General features: G+C 36.9%; 1 non-coding gene across 1 annotated transcript; it reads right to left on the reverse strand.

The window, feature by feature from the left end:
* Positions 1 to 5,478: 5,478 nt before the first annotated feature.
* Positions 5,479 to 5,585, reverse strand: LOC130847100 (U6 spliceosomal RNA). The gene has a single exon (XR_009051894.1). It is a non-coding gene; the product is annotated as a U6 spliceosomal RNA (small nuclear RNA).
* Between the last annotated feature and the right edge of the window lie 14,842 nt (positions 5,586 to 20,427).

A 20,427-nucleotide genomic window follows, 5' to 3' on the forward strand; every position in this document is an offset into this window, starting at 1 on the left:
TATTGGTGCCATAGAATTGTAGAGCTAGAAAGGACCTTAGAGGATATTGAGCACAACCTGTTTGTTTTTAATGAGGAAATGAAGGCCTTGAGAAGGCGTCTTGCTTAGACTGACTAATTGGGGGCTAAACCAGGACTGGAACACAACCCTCTTGATTTTCTAGGCCAGTGCTTCCCCACTCTCCCACATGGTATGTGCTGTAGTCTATGTCAGACATAAAACCAGATCTGCAAAGGAGACTGAGAGACAAGCCAGCATGCTTGGCTTATCTTCTTTTTTTTTTTTAAAGCTCTTTATTGGAGTATAATTGCTTTACACTGTTGTGCCAGTTTCTGCTGTACAACAAAGTGAATCAGCTGTATTTATACATATATCCCCATATCCCCTCCCTCCCATGACTTCTTCCCACCCTCCCTATCCCAGCCCTCTTGTCTTTTAAATAAGCTGAACTAGTATTGATATTTAGTGATGTCAAGAAAGCAACTTCTTATCTTTATTCATATGATCATGCTAGATAGAATCTAGTGGGTTTATTACATTTTGAAGATTTGTAAATGACATTATCTGTGAAGCTATGATCTTATTAAAACTGTACTTTTATCTAGGAAGTGCATACCAGTTGTACAATTATCTAAAGAAAAGGAACTTTTTTTAGTGTTTGGATCATTTGTGTATATATGGGCCCTGGTCTTACTCTTATGGCTCAAATTCATAATACAAAATTTTAACACTAATCTCAGCATGAGCTGAGAAAGTTCTGTTTTTCCCATATGGTAACTTTTCCTTATATATCTTCATATTTGTGGTTAAATTCTTTAAACATCTAAATATTAATTATCTTTTCCTGAAATGTATTAAACATTATCTCTTCTGAACACTTTATCTTAGTCACATTCAGTTGATTATGTTTCTTATATAAAAACCAAGCCTGTCTGTATATCTTGATTTGATTAAAAGGATTAAGTAAGTTTACCCCAAGTTATATACTTGGGATTTCCTGAGAGTGTTCAAGTATTTTTCTGACATAGGTAGTATACAGGTACTAACAAAGTAAATAAAAAATTACAAAAAAAGTGTTTCCCAAACAAAAGTGATTATATCTTTAAATGTATATAGAAAAGGTCAGATGCAACATATATCCTTGAAATAGAATCAGGAACAATAAAATCAGTTGATAATATAAACCTTTCAGGAATTAGAAGAGTGTGAGCAAATAAAATAGGCAAAGATAAACTTTTGTTAAAACTCTGTTGTCTTAATGAGAAGTGTGATATTTTTTATTACTTATTTAAACTGTTTCTTTTTATTTGCCTTCCTGCATCTGATGGATTGCCTCTGGTTCCCATTTTATTAAAAACGCTGTCCCACATTAGAACTTTTGGTTATTTCTCTACCCTTTTGCAAATGTCTCCTCTGATGCTTTTCACTATTAGGCATAGTCATTCCTCATACTGTTTATTTGTGTGTAGTTCTTAGTTCATCTTATTTATTTCATCCTTCTTGATCAGATTATTTTTCTTCCTAGCTTTTGGTAGGGTTTTGTGTCATTAGATAAGTTATGAGTCATTGGCAGAGTCTGCTACTTACTTCTGAATGTCTGTTTCCCTTTTTTCCATGGTGACAGAACCCCTAATTTCTATCTGGGCACATGCTACCTAGAATAAAGACCATATTCTCAGTTTCACTTGAAATTAAGTATAAATATATAACAATGTTTTGGTCAATGGATTCACAGTAGAAATGGCATCTGGGAACTTTTCTTTCTTTTTTCTTTTTTTTTTTGGCCTGCGCGGTTTGTGGGATCTTAGTTCCCTGACCAGGGATGGAACCCAGGCTCTTGGCAGTGAAAGCGCCAAGTCCTAACCACTGGACCGCCAGGGAATTCCCTGGGAACTTTTCTTAAAGACAGCTGGCACATCCCCTTTGTTGCCCTTTGATTCCACTGATTTTTTTTGCTTCTTTCATCCTGTTGTTTGGAATGGGGTTGTGATAGCTACTATTTGAACCATAAAAGCATACTCTACGATTGGCAAAGCAATAGACTAAAAGGAACCTGGGGTCCTGAGGATATTGTGGAGATATCTGCCACCTCAGCCCTGGGTTGTCTACCTCTGGACTTTTATATGACAGAGAAATAAACTCTTTTGTTTAAGGCACAATATTTTTGTGTCTCTTACTGCTAAACTAACCATAAACGAGACTTAAGAACAGGCTACTGACCTTGTTTTATGGAAGATAACTGTGTGGAAGGTAACTAGTTCTTCACATCTGCAAAGTATTAATCTTGAAGTTATAAAGATGACCTTAGTGACATTACATGTCTATTAGATTTATAGCAACTTTGGTAAAAAATAGTTCTTTCAAATGGAATGTTTGGTTATACTATTACTTAGCAGTATGGAAAAACTGAAAATAACCTCAGTGTTTAATAATGAATTAATAGAACGGCACCTTAAATCATAATGTATCAATTTAATGGAATAGTCATTTTTTTTCTTTTTAACAGCTTTATTAAGATATAATCACACAATCACACAATTCACCCATTTAATGGGTGCAACTTAATGGTTTTTAGTATAGTGACGGAGTTGTGCAACTATCACCACAGTTTGATTTAGAACTCTTTCATCATCCCAGAAAGGAACCTCTTGCCCATTAAGAATCAACACCCATGCCCCTCTCCCACACCATTCCCCTAACCATAGGCAACCACTAATCTACTTTCTGTCTCTATAGATTTGCCCATTCTGGACATTTTATATGAATGGGATCATATAACACATGCTCTTTTGTGACAAACTTCTTTCACTTAGTATAATGTAGAGTTTATTCATGTTATAGCATGAGGTGTCAGCACTTTATTCCTTTTTATCACCAAGTAGTATTCTATTGTGTGGACATACCACATTTTTTAAGCTCTTTATTGGAATATAATAGCTTTACACTGTTGTGCCAGTTTTTGCTGTACAACAAAGTGAATCAGCTGTATTTATACATATATCCCTACATCCCCTCCCTCCTGTGACTCCTTCCCACCCACCCTATCCCAGCCCTCTAAGTCATCACCCATCATCGAGTTAATCTCCCTGTGTTATGCAGCAGCTTCCTACTAGCTATCTATTTCACATTTGGTAGGGTATATATGTCAATGCTACTCTCTCAATCTGTCCCAGCTTCCCTTTCGCCCCCCACGCTGTGTCCTCAAGTCCATTCTCTACATCTGCATCTTTATTCTTGCCCTGTCACTGGGTTCATCAGTACCATTTTTTTAGATTCCGTATATATGAGTCAGCATATGGTATTTGTTTTTCTCTTTCTGGCTTACTTCGCTCTCTATGACAGACTCTAGGTCCATCCACTTCCCTATGAATAACTCAGGTTCATTCCTTTTTATGGCGAATATTCCATTGTATATATGTACCACATCTTCTTTATCCATTCATCTGTTGATAGGCATTTAGGTTGCTTCCATGTCCTGGCTATTGTAAATAGTGCTGCAGTGAACATTGTGGTGCATGTTTCTTTTTAGATTATGGTTTCCTCAGGGTATATGCCCAGTAGTGGTATTGCTGGGTCATATGGTAGTTCTTTTTTTTAGTTTTTTAAGGAACCTCCATACCGTTTTCCATAGTGGCTGTACCAATTTACGTTCCCACCAACAGTGCAGGAGGGTTCCCTTTTCTCCACACCTTTTCCAACATTTATTGTTTCTAGATTTTTGGATGATGGCCATTCTGACTGGTGTGAGGTGATACCTTATTGTGGCTTTGACTTGCATTTCTCTAGTGATTAGTGATGTTGAGCATCTTTTCATGTGTTTGTTAGCCATCTGCATGTCTTCTTTGGAGAAATGTCTGTTTAGGTCTTCTGCCCATTTTTGGATTGGGTTATTTGCTTTTTTGATATTGAGCTGCATGAGCTGCTTGTGTATTTTGGAAACTAATCCTTTATCAGTTGCTTCATTGGCAAATATTTTCTCCCATTCTCAGGGTTGTCTTCTTGTCTTGTTTATGGTTTCTTTTGCTGTGCAAAAGTTTTTAAGTTTCATTAGGTCATATTTGTTTATTCTTGATTTTATTTCCATGATTCTAGGAGGTGGGTCAAAAAGGATCTTGCTTTGATATATGTCATAGAATGTTCTGCCTATGTTTTCCTTTAAGAGTTTTATAGTGTTTGGCCTTACATTTAGCTCTTTAATCCATTTGGAATTTCTTTTTGTGTATGGTGTTAGGAAGTGTTCTAATTTCATTCTTTTACATGTAGCTGTCCAATTTCCCCAGCATCACTTATTGAAGAGGCTATCTTTTCTCCATTGTATATTCTTGCCTCCTTTGTCAAAGATAAGGTGCCCATATGTGTGTGAGTTTATCTCTGGGCTCTCTGTTCTGTTTCATTGATCTTCCTTTCTATTTTTGTGCCAGTACCATACTGTCTTGATCACTGTAGTCTTGTAGTATAGTTTGAAGTCAGGGAGCCTGATTCCTCTAGTTCCATCTTTCCTTCTCAAGATTGCTTTGGCTATTTGGGGTCTTTTGCATTTCTATACAAATAGTTAAAATTTCTTGTTCTAGTTCTGTGAAAAATGCCATTGGTAATTTGATAGGGATTGCATTGATTCTGTAAATTGCTTTGGGTATTATAGTCATTTTCACAATGTTGATTCTTCCAATCCAAGAACATGGTATGTCCCTCCATCTGTTTGTATCATCGTTGATTTCTTTCAACAGTATCTTATAGTTTTCTGAAGGAGGTCTTTTGCCTCCTTAGGCAGGTTTATTCCTAGGTATTTTATTCTGTTTGTTGATGAATGGGAGTGTCTCCTTTATTTCTCTTTCTGGATCTTTCGTTGCTAGTATATAGGAATGCAAGAGATTTCTGTGCATTAATTTTGTATCCTGCTACTTTACTAAATTCATTGATTAGTGCTCGCAGTTATCTGGTACCATCTTTAGGGTTTTCTATGTATAATATCATGTCATCTGCAAAGAGTGACAATTTTACTTCTTTTCCAATTTGGATTCCTTTTATTTCATTTTCTTCTCTGATTGCTATGGCTAACACTTCCAAAGCTATGTTGAATAATAGTGGTGAGAGTGGGCACCCTTGTCTTGTTCCTGTTCTTAGAGGGAATGCTTTCAGTTTTTCACTATTTAGAATGATATTGGCTGTTGGTTTGTCATATATGGCTTTTATTATGTTGAGGTAATTTCCTTCTATGCCAACTTTCTGGAGAGTTTTTATCATAAATAGGTGTTGAATTTTGTCAAAAGCTTTTTCTGCATCTATTGAGATTATCGTATGGTTTTTATCCTTCAGTTTGTTAATATGATGTATCACATTAATTGATTTGTGTATATTGAAGAATCCTTGCATTCCAGAGATAAACCCCACTTGATCATGGTGTATGATTTTTTTAATGTGCTGTTGGATTCTGTTAGCTAGTATTTTGTTGAGGATTTTTGCATCTATATTCATCAGAAAAATATGGGATGCTTCACAAATTTGCATGTCATCCTTGCATAGGGGCCATGCTAATCTTCTCTGTATCATTCCGATTTTAGTATATGTGCTGCCAAAGCAAGCACACTACATTTTATTATTTATCTACTCATCAGTTAATGGATACTTGAGTTGTTTCCACTTTTTAGCTATTGTGAATAATGCTGCTGTGAACATTTCATGCAGAAGTTTTTGTGTGGTTGTATGTTTTCATTTCTCTTGGGTATATATCTAAGAATGAAATTGCTGGATCACATGGAAACTATGTTTAACATTTTGAGGAACTGCCAAATTGTTTTCCAAAGTAGCTGTATCATTTTTCATTTCCACCAGGAATGTGTGAGGGTTCTAGTTTCTCCACATCCTCACCAACACTTGTTATTATCTATCTTTTTGAATATAGTCGTCCTTGTAGGTATGCAGTGGTATCTCATTGATATCTATTGTTGGGGGACATAGTTGGTCATTGAGAGGATGTGACCACTGGTTTATGTGTGAGCTGGATCTGGGCAATCAGAAGTTTATCACCCCATCCCCTATCTTTGGAATGTTTGTTCTGCCCACTGTTCTCACAGTGGGGGCCATTTTCAAGGATGCAGCCTTGAGACCTCCCTGGCAGTCCAGTGGTTAAGACTCTGTGCTTCCAATGCAGGGGGTATGGGTTCAGTCCCTGGACAGGGAACTAAGATCCCACATGCTATGTGGTGCAGCCAAAAAATAAAATTAAAAAAAAAGGGGGGGGGGTGCGCAGCCTTGAGAGAGTAATGTGTTGTTGAGACCATCTGGACAGTATACATGACTGAACCCAGTTAAGCCCTCTTTATAAATTTCTAAGATTCTGGTGGATGGTTGTGGTGATCTACTTGTATTGCAGCCACCTAAGACAAACCTCATATGTAAGTTCTCTTGCTTATTGAACCTGCCATCTTCTAATCTGCAATGGTCTGCCTTTTCTTTTGGTCTTTCCTTACCCTCCATGTAAGGGGATCAGTTACAGATTTTAACCAGGAAGCTCCCAAGCTTGCCAATCAATAGCTATTCAAGTGCTTTGCCCATTTTATTTGTTTTGTTTTTTGTTGTTTTTGTTTGTTTTTGTTTTTGTTTTTCTTCTTTGCCCATTTTAAATTTGGGTAGTCTTTATATATTCTGGATATGAGTCACTTATCATACAAATAATTTGTAAATACTTCCTCCCACTACATGGGTTGTTTTTCACTTTCTTTATGGCACTGTTTGCAGCCCAAAAGTTTTTAATTTTGATGAAATCCAATTTTTTCTATTTTTATTTTGTTGGTTGTGCTGTTGGTTTTGTATCTAAGAAGTCTTTGCCTAAACCGAGATCATGAAGGTTTAGTCCTCTGTTTTCTTCTAAGACTTCTATAGTTTGAATTCTTACATTTAGGTCTGTGATTCATTTCAAATGGTTAATTTTTATACATGGTGTGAGGTAGGAGTACAAATTCATTCTTCTGCATGTGAATATCCAGTTGTTCTAGTACCATTTGTTAACAAGACTATTCTTTCTCCCATTTAATTGTCTTAGCAGGAATAACCATTTTATTTTTCTGATTATGTGTGGTGTGTTCCTATAAAAAATAAAATGGCATATAAACAAATAATATAAAAAGTAAAAGGCCCTTAGAATGCCACCTCCAAAGATAATTACTGTTAATACTATAAATGAGTGGTCTGGAATAACTGATCTCTAAGGGACCTTCCAGACCTATGTGTATATAAAATTTTACTAGGTACAAATTATTCCGAGAAATACTATTTAGTATAACTTCCTATTTAGCATGAGTGATTCCCTGAAGTACTCAGATGAAAGGCCTAGTGGCCCAGCGATGTATCTGTCATCTTGTTACTACTCTATACCAGGAGAACCCACTTTAAGCTATTAATACTTGCACTAAAATATGCAGATCTTTCTTAGAATACCTATCTGTTTTTTTTTTTTTTCTTACTTTGCATTCTTCATTATGCCAAGCAAACATGCTCCTAAATGATACTTGCATTCCTACCCTCTGCACTGGAGAGGGCATCACATCTCAGTAGCAATAAAAAGGAGTAGCTAAGAACAGAGTCAGACTGTCTTGGTTTAAATTTCAACTATAGCAGTTATCTTGTTGTGTGATCTTGGACCAGTTACTCAACCTGTCTGTGGTAAATTGAGATCATAATGTCAAAATTATAGGGAAATTGTGAGGATTAAGGAGGTAATACGTGTAAAGTACCTAGGACAACACCTGGCACTTAGTAAGAACTCAATGAAAGAGTTATATAGTTTCAATATTATTATTACTAGCATATTCTGGTTCCTGTTACAAAATAGATGATGAATGATCATCAAATTAGTACTTTCTAAGCTCAAATTAAGGTTACTGGATATGGGGGAATTAAGTAGACTTAGGGCGCTCTGTGTTATCTCCTGTAAGACACAAAGAGTTCAAGACAGCTCCATATTTTTCCTAAAGGGTTGAAAGAGACAAGAGTCCATGAGCAGCTGAAGGTAAAAAAAATGTATTTATCAAAGATAATCACATAGTTGAGACCTTGAACAAAAGCTTTAATAAAGCTTGATTGACGGAAACAATTATATTAAAGTAGTTTTTTTCAGTGAACAGCATCAATGTTAATACCCATCATTCTTCCCCAAGAAAAAATTTTTCCCTTTTTAGGGGAAGACATATAGTAGAAATATTCATTATTTACCCTAACTATATCAATAATTACCTTAAAGGTAAGTGGACTACATGCTTCAATTAAAAGATCACTATTGGCAGTTTGGGCTTTAAGAATAATTATGTGCTACTTATGAAAGACATTTAAAATACAAAGATGTTGAAATGTTCAATATATACATATTTCATACATATGATACATATATATGTTATAGAACAGAAGGATCTTGAAATGTTGAAAGTAAATGAACAGAAAACGATATACCATGCAAACACTAACCAGAAGAAAGCTGGTGTAAGTATATTAATGTCAGACAAAGTAAACTTTAGGCAAAAGCATTACTAGAAATAAAGCGGAATACTTGGCAATGATAAAAGATTGTGTTCACCAGGAAGATATACAACTCTAAATTTGTACTAACCTAATAATTTAGCCTCAAGTAAAACAAAAACTTATAGAACTAAAAGGAGAAATAGACAAATAAGGAATCATATTGAGAGATTTTCAAAATACGTCTCTCAGTAATTTATAGAATACAAACTTAGTCATTAAGGATATATACTTGGATATACAAACTAATGAACTTGGCTTAATTTTCACATATAGAACATAACACCCCTAAATTACAGTTCTTAATTCTTCTTGAATATGCACAGAGCATATGAACAAATTGACCATGTTCTGGGCAACTATTGCTCTATTACAAATTGTCATTAAATGTAGAACTCAAAATAGCAATTTATTATTATTTTTGTCTACACCACATGGCTTATGGGATCTTAGTTCCCCAACCAGGGATCAAACCTGGGCCCTCGGCAGTGAAACGCAGAGCCCTACCCAAGAAGCTGGAAGCAAAAACTTCCAGGCCAGCTATTTTATCCTGGTTGGTTATAGGACCTTCCTAGATAAAAAGGGATAAAAACATAGACTCGCCCCTTGATGGGTCAGTGGCAAAGTCACATAGCAAAAGAGTATATGGCATTGGGGATATTGTTGTGGCCATCTTTGGAAAATAGAATCTTCTACAGACCATATACTGGGCCATAAAGCAAATCTCAAGAAATTTCAAATAATTGAAATAGTCAAAGTATTTTGAAATACTTTGCAAAGTATTTCAGATCCACAGTGCAATTAAGCAAGAAATCAATGAAAATAATAACTGGAAAACCCTCATATTTGAATAATAAGAGATATACATCTAAATGACCTATGCATCAAAAAAGAAATCACAGTGGAAATTAGAAAATATTTTAAACTAAATGATAATAAAATACAAAAATTGTGGGATGCAGCAAGCAAAGCATGTGAGATGTATGCTTTAAGAAATTGTATAGTCTTAAATACATACTTTAGACAAGAACAAAGGCTAAAAAGCAATGATCTAATAAACATCCATCTAAAGAAACTAGAAAAAAAATCACCAAAACCCCTCAAGGAAAATAGAAGGAAGGAAATAATATAGATGAGAAGAAATTAATGAAATAAGAAACAAACCTGTAACAGAAAGGAGCAACAAATCAAGAAAATGTTTCTTTGAAAAGGCTAATTAAATTGATACATTTCTGGCAAGACTAGTTAAGGAAAAGAGAAAGAAGCACATAAAACCAATAACAGAAATGAAGAGGAATACATCTCAGGCCCAATAGACCTTAAAAAAATTATGAGAGAAATTTAACCAAATTTATGCCAATAAGTTTGAAGATTTAAATGAACTATCTAAATTCCTAGGAAGTATATTTTACTAAAACTGACATACAAAAAAGAGGAAATCTGATTAGTCCTATAACTATAAAAAATAAGAATTTATAATATAAAAAACTTCCTACAGCCCTATGAGTTACTAGCGTTGTGATCTTGGCAAGCTATGTACCTGTTTCCCCATCTGAGAAATGAAGATAATAACATAATGTCATAGGTAATACTGTGAGGATTAAATGAGATAATGCCTATAAAAACACTTTTCACATGGCCTAGTAGTTGCCACATGCTCAGTGTATGCGAGTCATTGAGTCTCCTTTACAGCTCTGGGTGTGTATCACTGAATGCAAAATGGTGTTCTGCAGGAGACCTGGTATGTGTGTTCTGAAAGGTAAAAGGGCCTGGTCTCTCTTTTTCTGAAGTGAAAGCGCTCAGGGACAATAGATGCATCTGAAATTTTAAAATAAAATTGAAAGTAAATCAGTCTTGTCCTTAAATCAGATTCTCTCTGCTTTCCTTTTGTACACCTGCCTCAGTGTACAATTTTTTCTGCTGCTGTGGCTGCAACTTTTCTGTGTGTGCAGAACTGCCTACACACATCCAGGCATGAATCTCGACTATAGTGGCTTGGAAAAGGCTATCACAACTTGTAATTTACACTCCCACCCAGTCAATGGCTGTTTCCATTATTCTTCTTTCTCCCAGGCTGTTGTCTGATTCCTGTTCTGACTGCTCCTGTGATCTCTGGGCATTCAGTACTTTTTAGCCAGAATATCGCCCACATCTCCTGTGTCACATAAAGTTCTTTTTGGCTTATCTGATCCTTCTCATACTCTGTCACTCTGGGGCTTTGCTCAGATCTTGTTGTGTAACATTCTTTAGGAGCTTTCCCCTTCCTTGGTTGGAGGCCTCTTCATTCCTCTAGTCCCTGCCTATGCCACTTCAAGTTTGTGATACAGACTTACCTCGCCTCCTGGAATTCTCAGCTTTGCTCCCTCTCCAAGAGAGTTTTTCTTCGTAACATTGCCTTCTTAAACAAGTTTAAGGAGCTGTGTATATGTCAATCCCAATCTCCCAATTTATCCCTCCCCCCAACTTCCCCCTGGTTACCATAAGTTTGTTTTCTACATCTGTGACTCTATTTCTGTCTTGTAAATAACAAGATTGTAAATCAACTATACTCCAATAAAAATTAAAAAAGAAAAGAAAAGAAAAAAAGAAGGACCTGTGGAGCCCTCATACCTCTAATGGGGTTTTTCTCTCTGCCACCCTGTGATTTCTTCCACCCTGCTCTTTGGAGTCCATTTAATTTCCTTGTCTTAATTGGTCTCTTCATCACACCTCCTCTGTATTTTGTTCCTTCCTCACCCTTCAAATTTTTAAAGCTGTTTCTTCCCTCCCCCTCCATTCCAACTGTTCAAGTTCTGTCCTACCTTCAAGCATCATCTCAAAGGATAAGTCTGAATGGAGCCTCTTTTGCAAGTCCCTCTTCTTGCCCCCTCTCCCCACAGGACTCTTTATTCTACTTATAGCACTTAGTTTACTCAAGATAAAATTAGAATTATTTGTGTATAATTATTGTGTATAATTATTTGTGCCCTCCGCTAGATACTTAGGGACTTGAGGGCAAGGATATTTCTTACTCATCTTTGCAGCTCCCAAAACACCCAGCATGGTGCCTGGAACATGAGAATTGTTCAGGAACTATTTGTTAAATTGAATTCATGAACATGAGACCCCAGAGGATAAAGGCAAGTGTTTCCCTCAGTTTTCCAGGCTGAGACCAACAGTGCCCTGAGTGGCTTCATTGTTTAATCAGGAAATGGGTTGTATGAACCTGGAGGTCCCAGGTGAAACAAAGGCTTCCATAAAACATGTTCATCAATCTTGTAAGAATTGTCTCACTTATTCATCAACAAACACCTATTGAGACTAAGTGCTAAACCTAGCGAAGAAAGACGACAGGAAATAGGACAAATGCCCTTAAGGCATTAGTAATCTTGTTTAGGAGTTTGAAACATCCGACTGTAAGGCAAAGTGAAATAGGTGCTATAATAAAGTATAGACCAAATTCTCTAAGAACACTAGTCCTTGATTTCAGGAGGGAGAAAGATGGGGGACTCTGGAATAGATGTTGATGGCTCAGAAGAGGAGCAACTCTTTTTCCCAGTGGACTCATGGCATCAGCATGACAACAAGGCTCCTGAACTTTTCTGGCTCACCTCTCAAATCTCTGTACCTGATGGGAATGGGAGGTAAGAGTGGGAAGGAGGAAACAAGTCAGGCTACTCTAGACCTGTGCTGGCTAATACAGTAGCCACCAGTCAGATGTAGCTGTTAATGGACACTTGAAATATGGCTAGCCTGAATTGAGATGTACATAAGTATAAAATATGCTGTGGATGGTTGAACACTTAGTACAAAAAATTAATTTTATATCAATTACATGTTGAAAATAATATTTTGAATATATTGGGTCAAATAAAATATATTATTAAAATTAATTTCACCTGTTTCTTACTATCTTTTTAATGTGACTACTTGACCGTTTAAAATTAGATACAGGGTTTACATTATACTTCTATTGGGCAGCGCTGTTCTGAAGTCTGTTCCCCAGATTCAGGGAGCCTAGAAAATTTGGAAAACACATGAGGGAAACAGAAAGATTTTGATATTGAACTAGGACCCAGGCCCACTGGTATTTACCATTCCTGACCTGGGAATGGTAATCCAGGGACTTCAGTCATCACTTGGATCTGGGCTGGGGCAGAGTTAGGCCACAGATGGGAAACTCTCTCCCTACTGCATTTCAGATGTGACAGGGAGTTGGTTTGTTTTCTGTGTTTCTTTCAAGCAGCTTCCTTAAGGTTTCTGAAAGGCAAAGATAAGGGGCTGGTCTGGTAGAGGCTTCCATAATAACAACTAAGCCTTTGATCATTAATCAGTTAGATTGGCATACTGCTTACCCAAGGTAGGGGTGGGACTTATATCAACTTGTTGACTTATCTTTAAAGATCTTTAAGATGATATGCATTACTAAAATAAAACCCTGAGGGTTTGAAAACAACAAAGCCTTAGTGGAGGAGCTTCAGCCTTTGGGACACAGTGAAGCTGCCCATCATGGCTGTCTAGGTTCCCAACTGCCCTACCCTACCCTACTGCTTTTACCATTTGGTTCTGTTCTCCCACAACCCTCTGACTAATGCTTTCAGATTCTCCCCACCCACCAATACCCTTAATATTCTCTCCAAGATATTCCCTTTGCCAGGAATATTCTCCTGTTTCCCTTATGCCCCACTGTTTAATGATCCATTTTTTACAACGAGATGAAACTACCACATGGATTCTTTTTTGTTTTAATTAAGCTCTTTTGTAAGAAATAAGGATTAATAGTCCAGGTCAAGTAATGGGAGTTTAAGATTACATGTAGCGGGTGGTGCAGTGGTTAAGAATCCGCCTGCCAATGCAGGGAACACAGGTTTGATCCCTGCTCCAGAAAGATCCCACATGCCGCGGAGCAACTAAGCCCGTGTGCCATAACTATTGAGCCCATATGCCACAACTACTGAAGCTCATGCACCTAGAGCCTGTGCTCCACAACAAGAGAAGCAACTGCAATGAGGAGCCCGAGCACCACAATGAAGAGTAGCCCCCGCTCAGTGCAACTAGAGAAAGCCCATGTGCAGCAATGAAGACCCAATGCAGACAATAAATAAATAAATTTATTTTAAAAAAGAGATGACATGTAGCAATAAGGAAGATAAGTAAACCATGGACATCCAAGAACAGGAACTCTTCTGGGTGCAAGATGGCTCTAGGAATTTCAGGGGCAGGAGTTAATAGATCTTCACTGTACTGTTCTGCCATTTGTGACTCATCTACTGACTTCGCTTATTAGGGGAGTTCCCACCTCTCCTGACTTCCTCAGCATCCATTCAGTATCTCTTCTTGACCTCACTACTTTTGTGTACTCATAGTTTCTGTTTCCTCATATCTTAGCCCTACTCAAGAACTACAACTTGTTTCTGGCCCCACAATTTCCTCCTTCCTTATGTCTTTTTAGCTTCAGTTCCTGCCCCTAATTTCCTGATCCTCTCCTTATTTCCCATTTCAGACTCTAGAGAGCAACCTGCTGCTATCTTACTCTTTAGGCAGAACTTTCTCCACTAAGCTACATCATTAATATCTGATCAGCCTGTGGATCTGGCTGACTTTGGAGAATTGGGTGCCCACACATGGTCCAATTAACTGTCGACCAACAAGGTTGCCCAAGTTCTCTCTCAACAAGGGCTGTGAGTATACCAGTCACTGCAACTGCTGTGTCCAAGATACTTTCACTTATATCATCTCATTTTAATCCTTATAATAATCCTGACAATAGATATCATCCTGTTTTCTATAGATGAAGAATCTAGGAAACAGGTTAGCAAAAGGAAGGAGATAAAGATCAGAGCAGAAATAAGTGAAATAGAGAATAGAAAAACAATAGAAAATATCAACAAAAAAAATTTTTTTTTAAAAGATAAACAAAACTGGCAATTCCCTGGTGGTCCACTGGTTAGGATTCTGCACTTTCACTGCCGAGAGCATGGGTTCAACCCCTGGTCAGGGAATTAAGATCCCACAAGCTGTGCGGCTCAGCCAAAAAAAAAAAAAAAAAGGATAAAGAAAACTGACAAACCTTTAGCTAGATTTACTAAGAAAAAAAAACAGAGAGGACTGAAATAAATTGAATTATAAAAGGAAAATGAGACATTACAACTGATACCACAGAAATACAAAGGCTTATAAGAGACTACTATGAAAAATTAAACACCAACAAATTGGATAATTTAGAAGAAATGGATAAATTCCTAGAAACATACAATCTACTGAGTCTGAATCATGAAGAAATAGAAAATCTGAATAGACCAATAACAAGTAAGGAGACTGAATCAGTAGTCGAAAACCTCCCAACAAAGAAAAGCCTAGGACCAGATGGCTTCACAGGTGAATTCTTCCAAGCATTTAAAAAAGAATTAATAATCTTCTCAAACTCTTCCAAAAATTTGAAGAATGGGGAACACTTCCAAACTCATTTTACAAGGCCTACATTACTCTGATGCCAAAGCCAGATAAAGACATTACAAGAGGAAATTCGCTGGCAGTCCAGTGGTGAGGACGCTATGCTTTCACTCCCAAGGCCCAGGTTCAATCCCTGGTTGAGGAACTGAGATCCCACAAGCCAAGCGGCCAAATTAAAAAAAAAAATTACAGGACATGAAACCTATAGACCACTATCCCTACAAACCAGATGAATATACATGCAAAAATTTTCAGCAAAAAATACTAGCAAACCAAATTCAGCAGTGTATTAAACATAATGCAAATCAAAATGAATAAGTTTTGGAACTTCCCTGGTGACACAGTAGTTAAGAATCTGCCTACCAATGCAGGGGACATGGGTTCAATCCCTGGTCTGAGAAGATCCCACATGCTGCGGAGCAACTAAGCCCAGGCAACACAATTACTGAGCCTGCGCTCTAGGGCCCGTGAGCCACAACTACTGAGCCCATGTGCCACAACTACTGACGCCTGAGTGCCCAGAGCAGGTGCTCTGCAATGAGAGAAGCCACCACACTGAGAAGCCTGCACACCACAATGAAGAGTAGCCCCTGCTTGCCACAACTAGAGATAGCCCGCACAGAGCAATGAAGACCCAGCGCAGCCAAAAAAAAAAAAAAAAAAAAAGGACACCTATAATTACATTTAGTGTCCACCAAGTTAATCCAGATAATTTCCCCCATCTCAAAATTCTCAACTTAATCACATCTGCAAAGTCCATTTGCCATATGAAGTAACATCCACAGGTTCCAGGAATTAGCACCTGGATATATTTGGGGGCCATTATACAGCCTGCCACATTGGCATAAAGTAAAACGTTAAGAAACATTAGCTATTATTACTACTGTGCTAAGCACTTCATAATGTATTATCTCATTTAATCCTCAGTGCAACCCTATGAGGTAGAGACTGTATTTATCCCTGTCTTACAGAGAAGAGATTTGAGAGCTTATGTAGTTACCTAAAATTAAATGGTAAGTGGAATCCAATGCAAGAGACTAACTCCAGAGCCCATGCTCTGGGCTCTATCAATGCTGGCTTTGAGGAGCACATCTATTACTCTCCTTGCAATAAAAATGAAGCTCCATCCTACTTCTCTATTTGAGTCATTTGAGTTGATGCATATTTTCTTGGGGAGGAGAGATCCTTCCCTGTAGACTGTCATCTTTTTCAGGACAAGGGATTCTGTCATGCACCTTCCCTTGTGGTTTGGTGCTCTGCCTATGCTGAAAATGAGTCAGTGTTGTCGATTTAAGTGCTAAAGCTGGAGACCATAAAGATAATTAAATGCAAACAATATTGATCAAACACAACAAAATCTACATCTTTATTGTGCCACCCTTAGAAGCTGACATAGTGAGGGGGTGAGTTGAAATTTGGAAGTTTAGCTGGTCTATTGGTGTCTGGGACATGTAGAAATTAGAACAACTACTCCTCAGGAAAACATTTTGTTTTTTTCTATGAAGAATACATAGTGTTTTGTTAATGCAGTGTGTTCTGGTCTCTCCAGCATGATGGGACTGTGGTTAAATTTAGTATAGCATGGGGATGAGTAGGAGATGGACATCATTCAACAGAAGGTCAAACCAGAAAATGAACTATGAAGAAAGAGGTATCCACAAGGTCAAAGCGATAGGCATTCTGAGTGACAGTGGGGAAAAGCACTGTGTGAAGGAGAAGGAAGGTGATGGAAGTATGTGATATTGGAACTGCATTCCTGGGAGATAATGAAACATGAAGAAAGAGAAGAAAAAAGAGGCTTAGAACTAGATAATGAAAAGGAGAAAGAGTTTAGTTGACGCAAGATTTTTTTCTAAAACATGAGAGAAGAAACCAGAAGTGACCATATAAAAGTTAATAATCCTGTTTTCCCTCAGAAGGGGTAAATGCTAGTTAATACTTGGGAAGTCTGAAAAATCATCATCACAACCTTGGCTTTGATGACTCATGTAGCAGCCACCGCAGAAACCTGAATCACCAAAGCCTCCTCTTCCCTCCTTATTGTCACATAACTTGAGTAGGTTGGGGTGAGGAAAAGTTGGAAACTACAAACAGTAACCAGGTATCCTCCCCAGCATCTCCAAGGCACTAGGGGAAGTGAGGTGGACAATGTCCTGGTCTAGGATGTTTAGCTTTCCACCCATACAACTCTAAGGGAATTGACTGGATACACTGTTGGCTCACCAGTACCTGCCCTTCCTGTGGGCAAATCTGTGTGGAAGCCAGAATGTCACCAGAGGATTTCTCCGGAAGCATGATACTAAGGAGTGGGGGAGGGGTGTGTACTGGAGGGTTCAATGGCTGATGCCAGCTTGCTTTGTGGCCTGATGCATCTACATCTGTCATCGGGATATCCCATCTATAGAGACTGGCTTCTTATGCCCTCAGGTCAGGAAACTAGGATGTTTTTAGAAACCAAGTACCCATTCTGCTAGCACATTTTTTTTTCTTCTCACATTATTATGCAACTGATTTAGGTTTAAACTTAACCTATCCAGCCCCATTCTATTTTCCTGAAATGTCAATATACCCATGCCACTTTAATTTGATCTGAGTGAGACTCATTTATTACACATTTACAAATAATCCCTTTGGCTGTCTCATTTCTACTGTTGTGTGATCTCATCCCTTTTATCTGGATCTTATTGATTTTATTCTAAGTTTGAGGAAACACTGGAGTGTCAACCCAACCTACTGTCCATATAAATACTTTCTCATTGATTCTACAAATTATCATTATGGAGTAGTTAGTGTTATTTTCATTTTAAAGCTAAAAAAACTGACACAGACTTGTCCATACTTGTCCAAAATAACATAGCTGGTAAATTATAGAACTGTGACTACATTCCACATCAGTCTGATTTCAAAGTTCAGCCTCCTCCCACACAATACTAAAGTGACTATGAAAAACGACTGTGAAAAATCAAGCTTCCAAACTGACATTTCAATTGGAAATTTACTATTATGTTGCCTGGTGACAACATCTTATACCATGTACAACAGTGGTTCAAACCTGACTGCATATCAAATCATGTTGAGCTTTTAAAAACCACATATGAAAACAAACAAAAAACCACATATGCCTTTAATGTATTATTGCAATTACATTTGCTAATATTTTGTTCAGTATTTTTGCATCTATATTTATGAGATTGGCCTGTAATTTTCCTTTCTTTTAATGTCCTTGTCTGATTGGGTATCAAGGTTATGCTGGCCTCATAAAACAAGTTAGAAAGGGTTCCCTCTTTTTTTATTGCCTGTGTTTAGAAAATGTTATCTATATTATTTGTACCATTTGTACTTCACAGAAATTTTCTTCTTGGTCTAATATATGGCGAGTTTTTGTGAATTATTCATGGTTACTTAAAGGAAAGTGTATTCTTTTTTAAGAAAATTTTATCTATGTTATTAATTATGCAATTTAGACCAATGTCTTTAAGGCTTTTACTACTGTGTTTCTATTTTTCCTTGTATATGCTATGGTTTTATAATTTAATTAATATTCATGTTGATGCATATTATTTGGTATATATATACATAGCCTTGTAAACAATGTGAATTGCATTCTTTATCATTGTAAATGACTATTATTTCTCACCTTTAACACCTGTCTGTCCTGATGTTAATCTTGCCTGATATTAAAATTATATTAAAATGCTTTCTTCTTGTTTGCAATTGCAAAGATTTCTGAATTATTTTGTTTTGGGTCCCCTGTATACAGCATAAAATTGGATTTTGCTTTATGATTCAATAAATTTCTTTCAATAAATTATTTTGGTCCATTTATATTTATCAAATTGTCATGTATTTAGTCTTAGTTCTGTCTTATTGTTTGGTATGATTCCTTCTATTCATAGATTCTTTAAAAATTCTTTGAAAATGTGGTACATGTTTGTATTTTTTCTGAAAATTTGTAAGGCTTATATTTTTGTTTTAGCTGGTGTCTTTATAACTTATACATTTAATCTTCATTTCTTAGTCATTATTTTGTCAATCCCCTAATATGAAGAAATAATGAAATTAGTGTATTTTCTTTTCTTCTCCTTCTCCTGCCCTCTAAAGTCCTTTTCTTTTTGCCATAGTTTTCTCATTCGTCACTTAGTTGGCTTAAGTTCATCTTCTAGTATTTACTTCAAGAAAGGCTCATGGAAACAATATTTCTTGAGTTCTTGCATGTTCAAAAGTGTCTCACTGTGCCTGTTTGTATAAACCACATTTGGCTGAGTATAAAATGTGTGGGCGACACTTACTTTCCTTGAGGACTTCCTAAGCATTGCTTCTAGCAATGAATATTACTGTAGAAATGTCTAAGCTAAGCCTGAATTTTTTTCCGCCTTTTAGGTGACTTGATTACTTGCCTAGGTGCAAAAGGATTCTTTATTTATGTTTGAGACCAAGTAAACTGCTTCTCAGTGTTGACCTTCCCATGTTAACTTTAATTTGGATATGGTATAATCTTAATAGATTCAATGTTCTTTTATTTTTGGAAAATGTTCTTGAATTACACATTGAAATTATTTTCTATTCTGTTATTTTTTTCTTTATCAGGGAATCCATTATGCAACTATTGGATCTCTTTTGCCTATTTTTCATATCTATCATTTAAGCTTTAATCCTTTTAAACTTCTCATTTCCATTTCATTTTGCTTACTGTCCTCAATCCTGTCCTCTCTGTCCTTTGCTGTATTTTTGGCAGTGTCTTTTCTCCTTTGTGATACTTCCAGTTTTGCTTTCCTTTTTTTTCTTTTTTTTTTTTTCTTTTTTTTGATGTTCTTGTTTTATTCTACTTTCCTTCCAGAGGTCTTCCAGTTCACATCTCATTTCTTTCTAATATTTCATGATTGCTTACCTGAGCTTTTCATCTCTGCTTTATGCTATTTTCTTATAAAGGCAAGTGCATTATTGAATTTCCCTTCATCTTTATTTTTAAAATTTTATTTCTAGAAAATTTGCAAGTACAATACAAAGAACTTTATTTCCTCACCCACTGAGTATAAATTGCCAACATGATGCCCCCTCAAAATTAGGATATTAACATTGATATATAGTATTACTATCAGCTAATCCTCAGACCCCATTCAAATTTTACCAATTGCCCCAATAATGTTCTTTTTTTAAAATTAATTAATTAATTAATTAATTTTATTGGTTGTGTTGGGTCTTTTTTGCTGTACCTGGGCTTTCTTTTAGTTGCAATGAGTGGGGGCTACTCTTCATTGTGGTGTGTGGGCTCCTCATTGCCGTGGCTTCTCTTGTTGCAGAGCACAGGCTCTAGGCGCGTGTGCTTCAGTAGTTGCAGCACATGGGCTCAATAGTTGTGGCACATGGGCTCTAAAGTGCAGGCTCAATAGTTGTGGCGCATGGGCTTAGTTGCTCCGGGCATGTGGGATCTTCCTGGAGCAGGGATCGAACCCGTGTCCCTTGCATTGGCAGGCGGATTCTCAA

The sequence above is a fragment of the Hippopotamus amphibius genome, chromosome 2 (genome assembly GCF_030028045.1).
Source record: "Hippopotamus amphibius kiboko isolate mHipAmp2 chromosome 2, mHipAmp2.hap2, whole genome shotgun sequence".
NCBI classification, from domain to species: Eukaryota; Metazoa; Chordata; class Mammalia; order Artiodactyla; family Hippopotamidae; genus Hippopotamus; species Hippopotamus amphibius.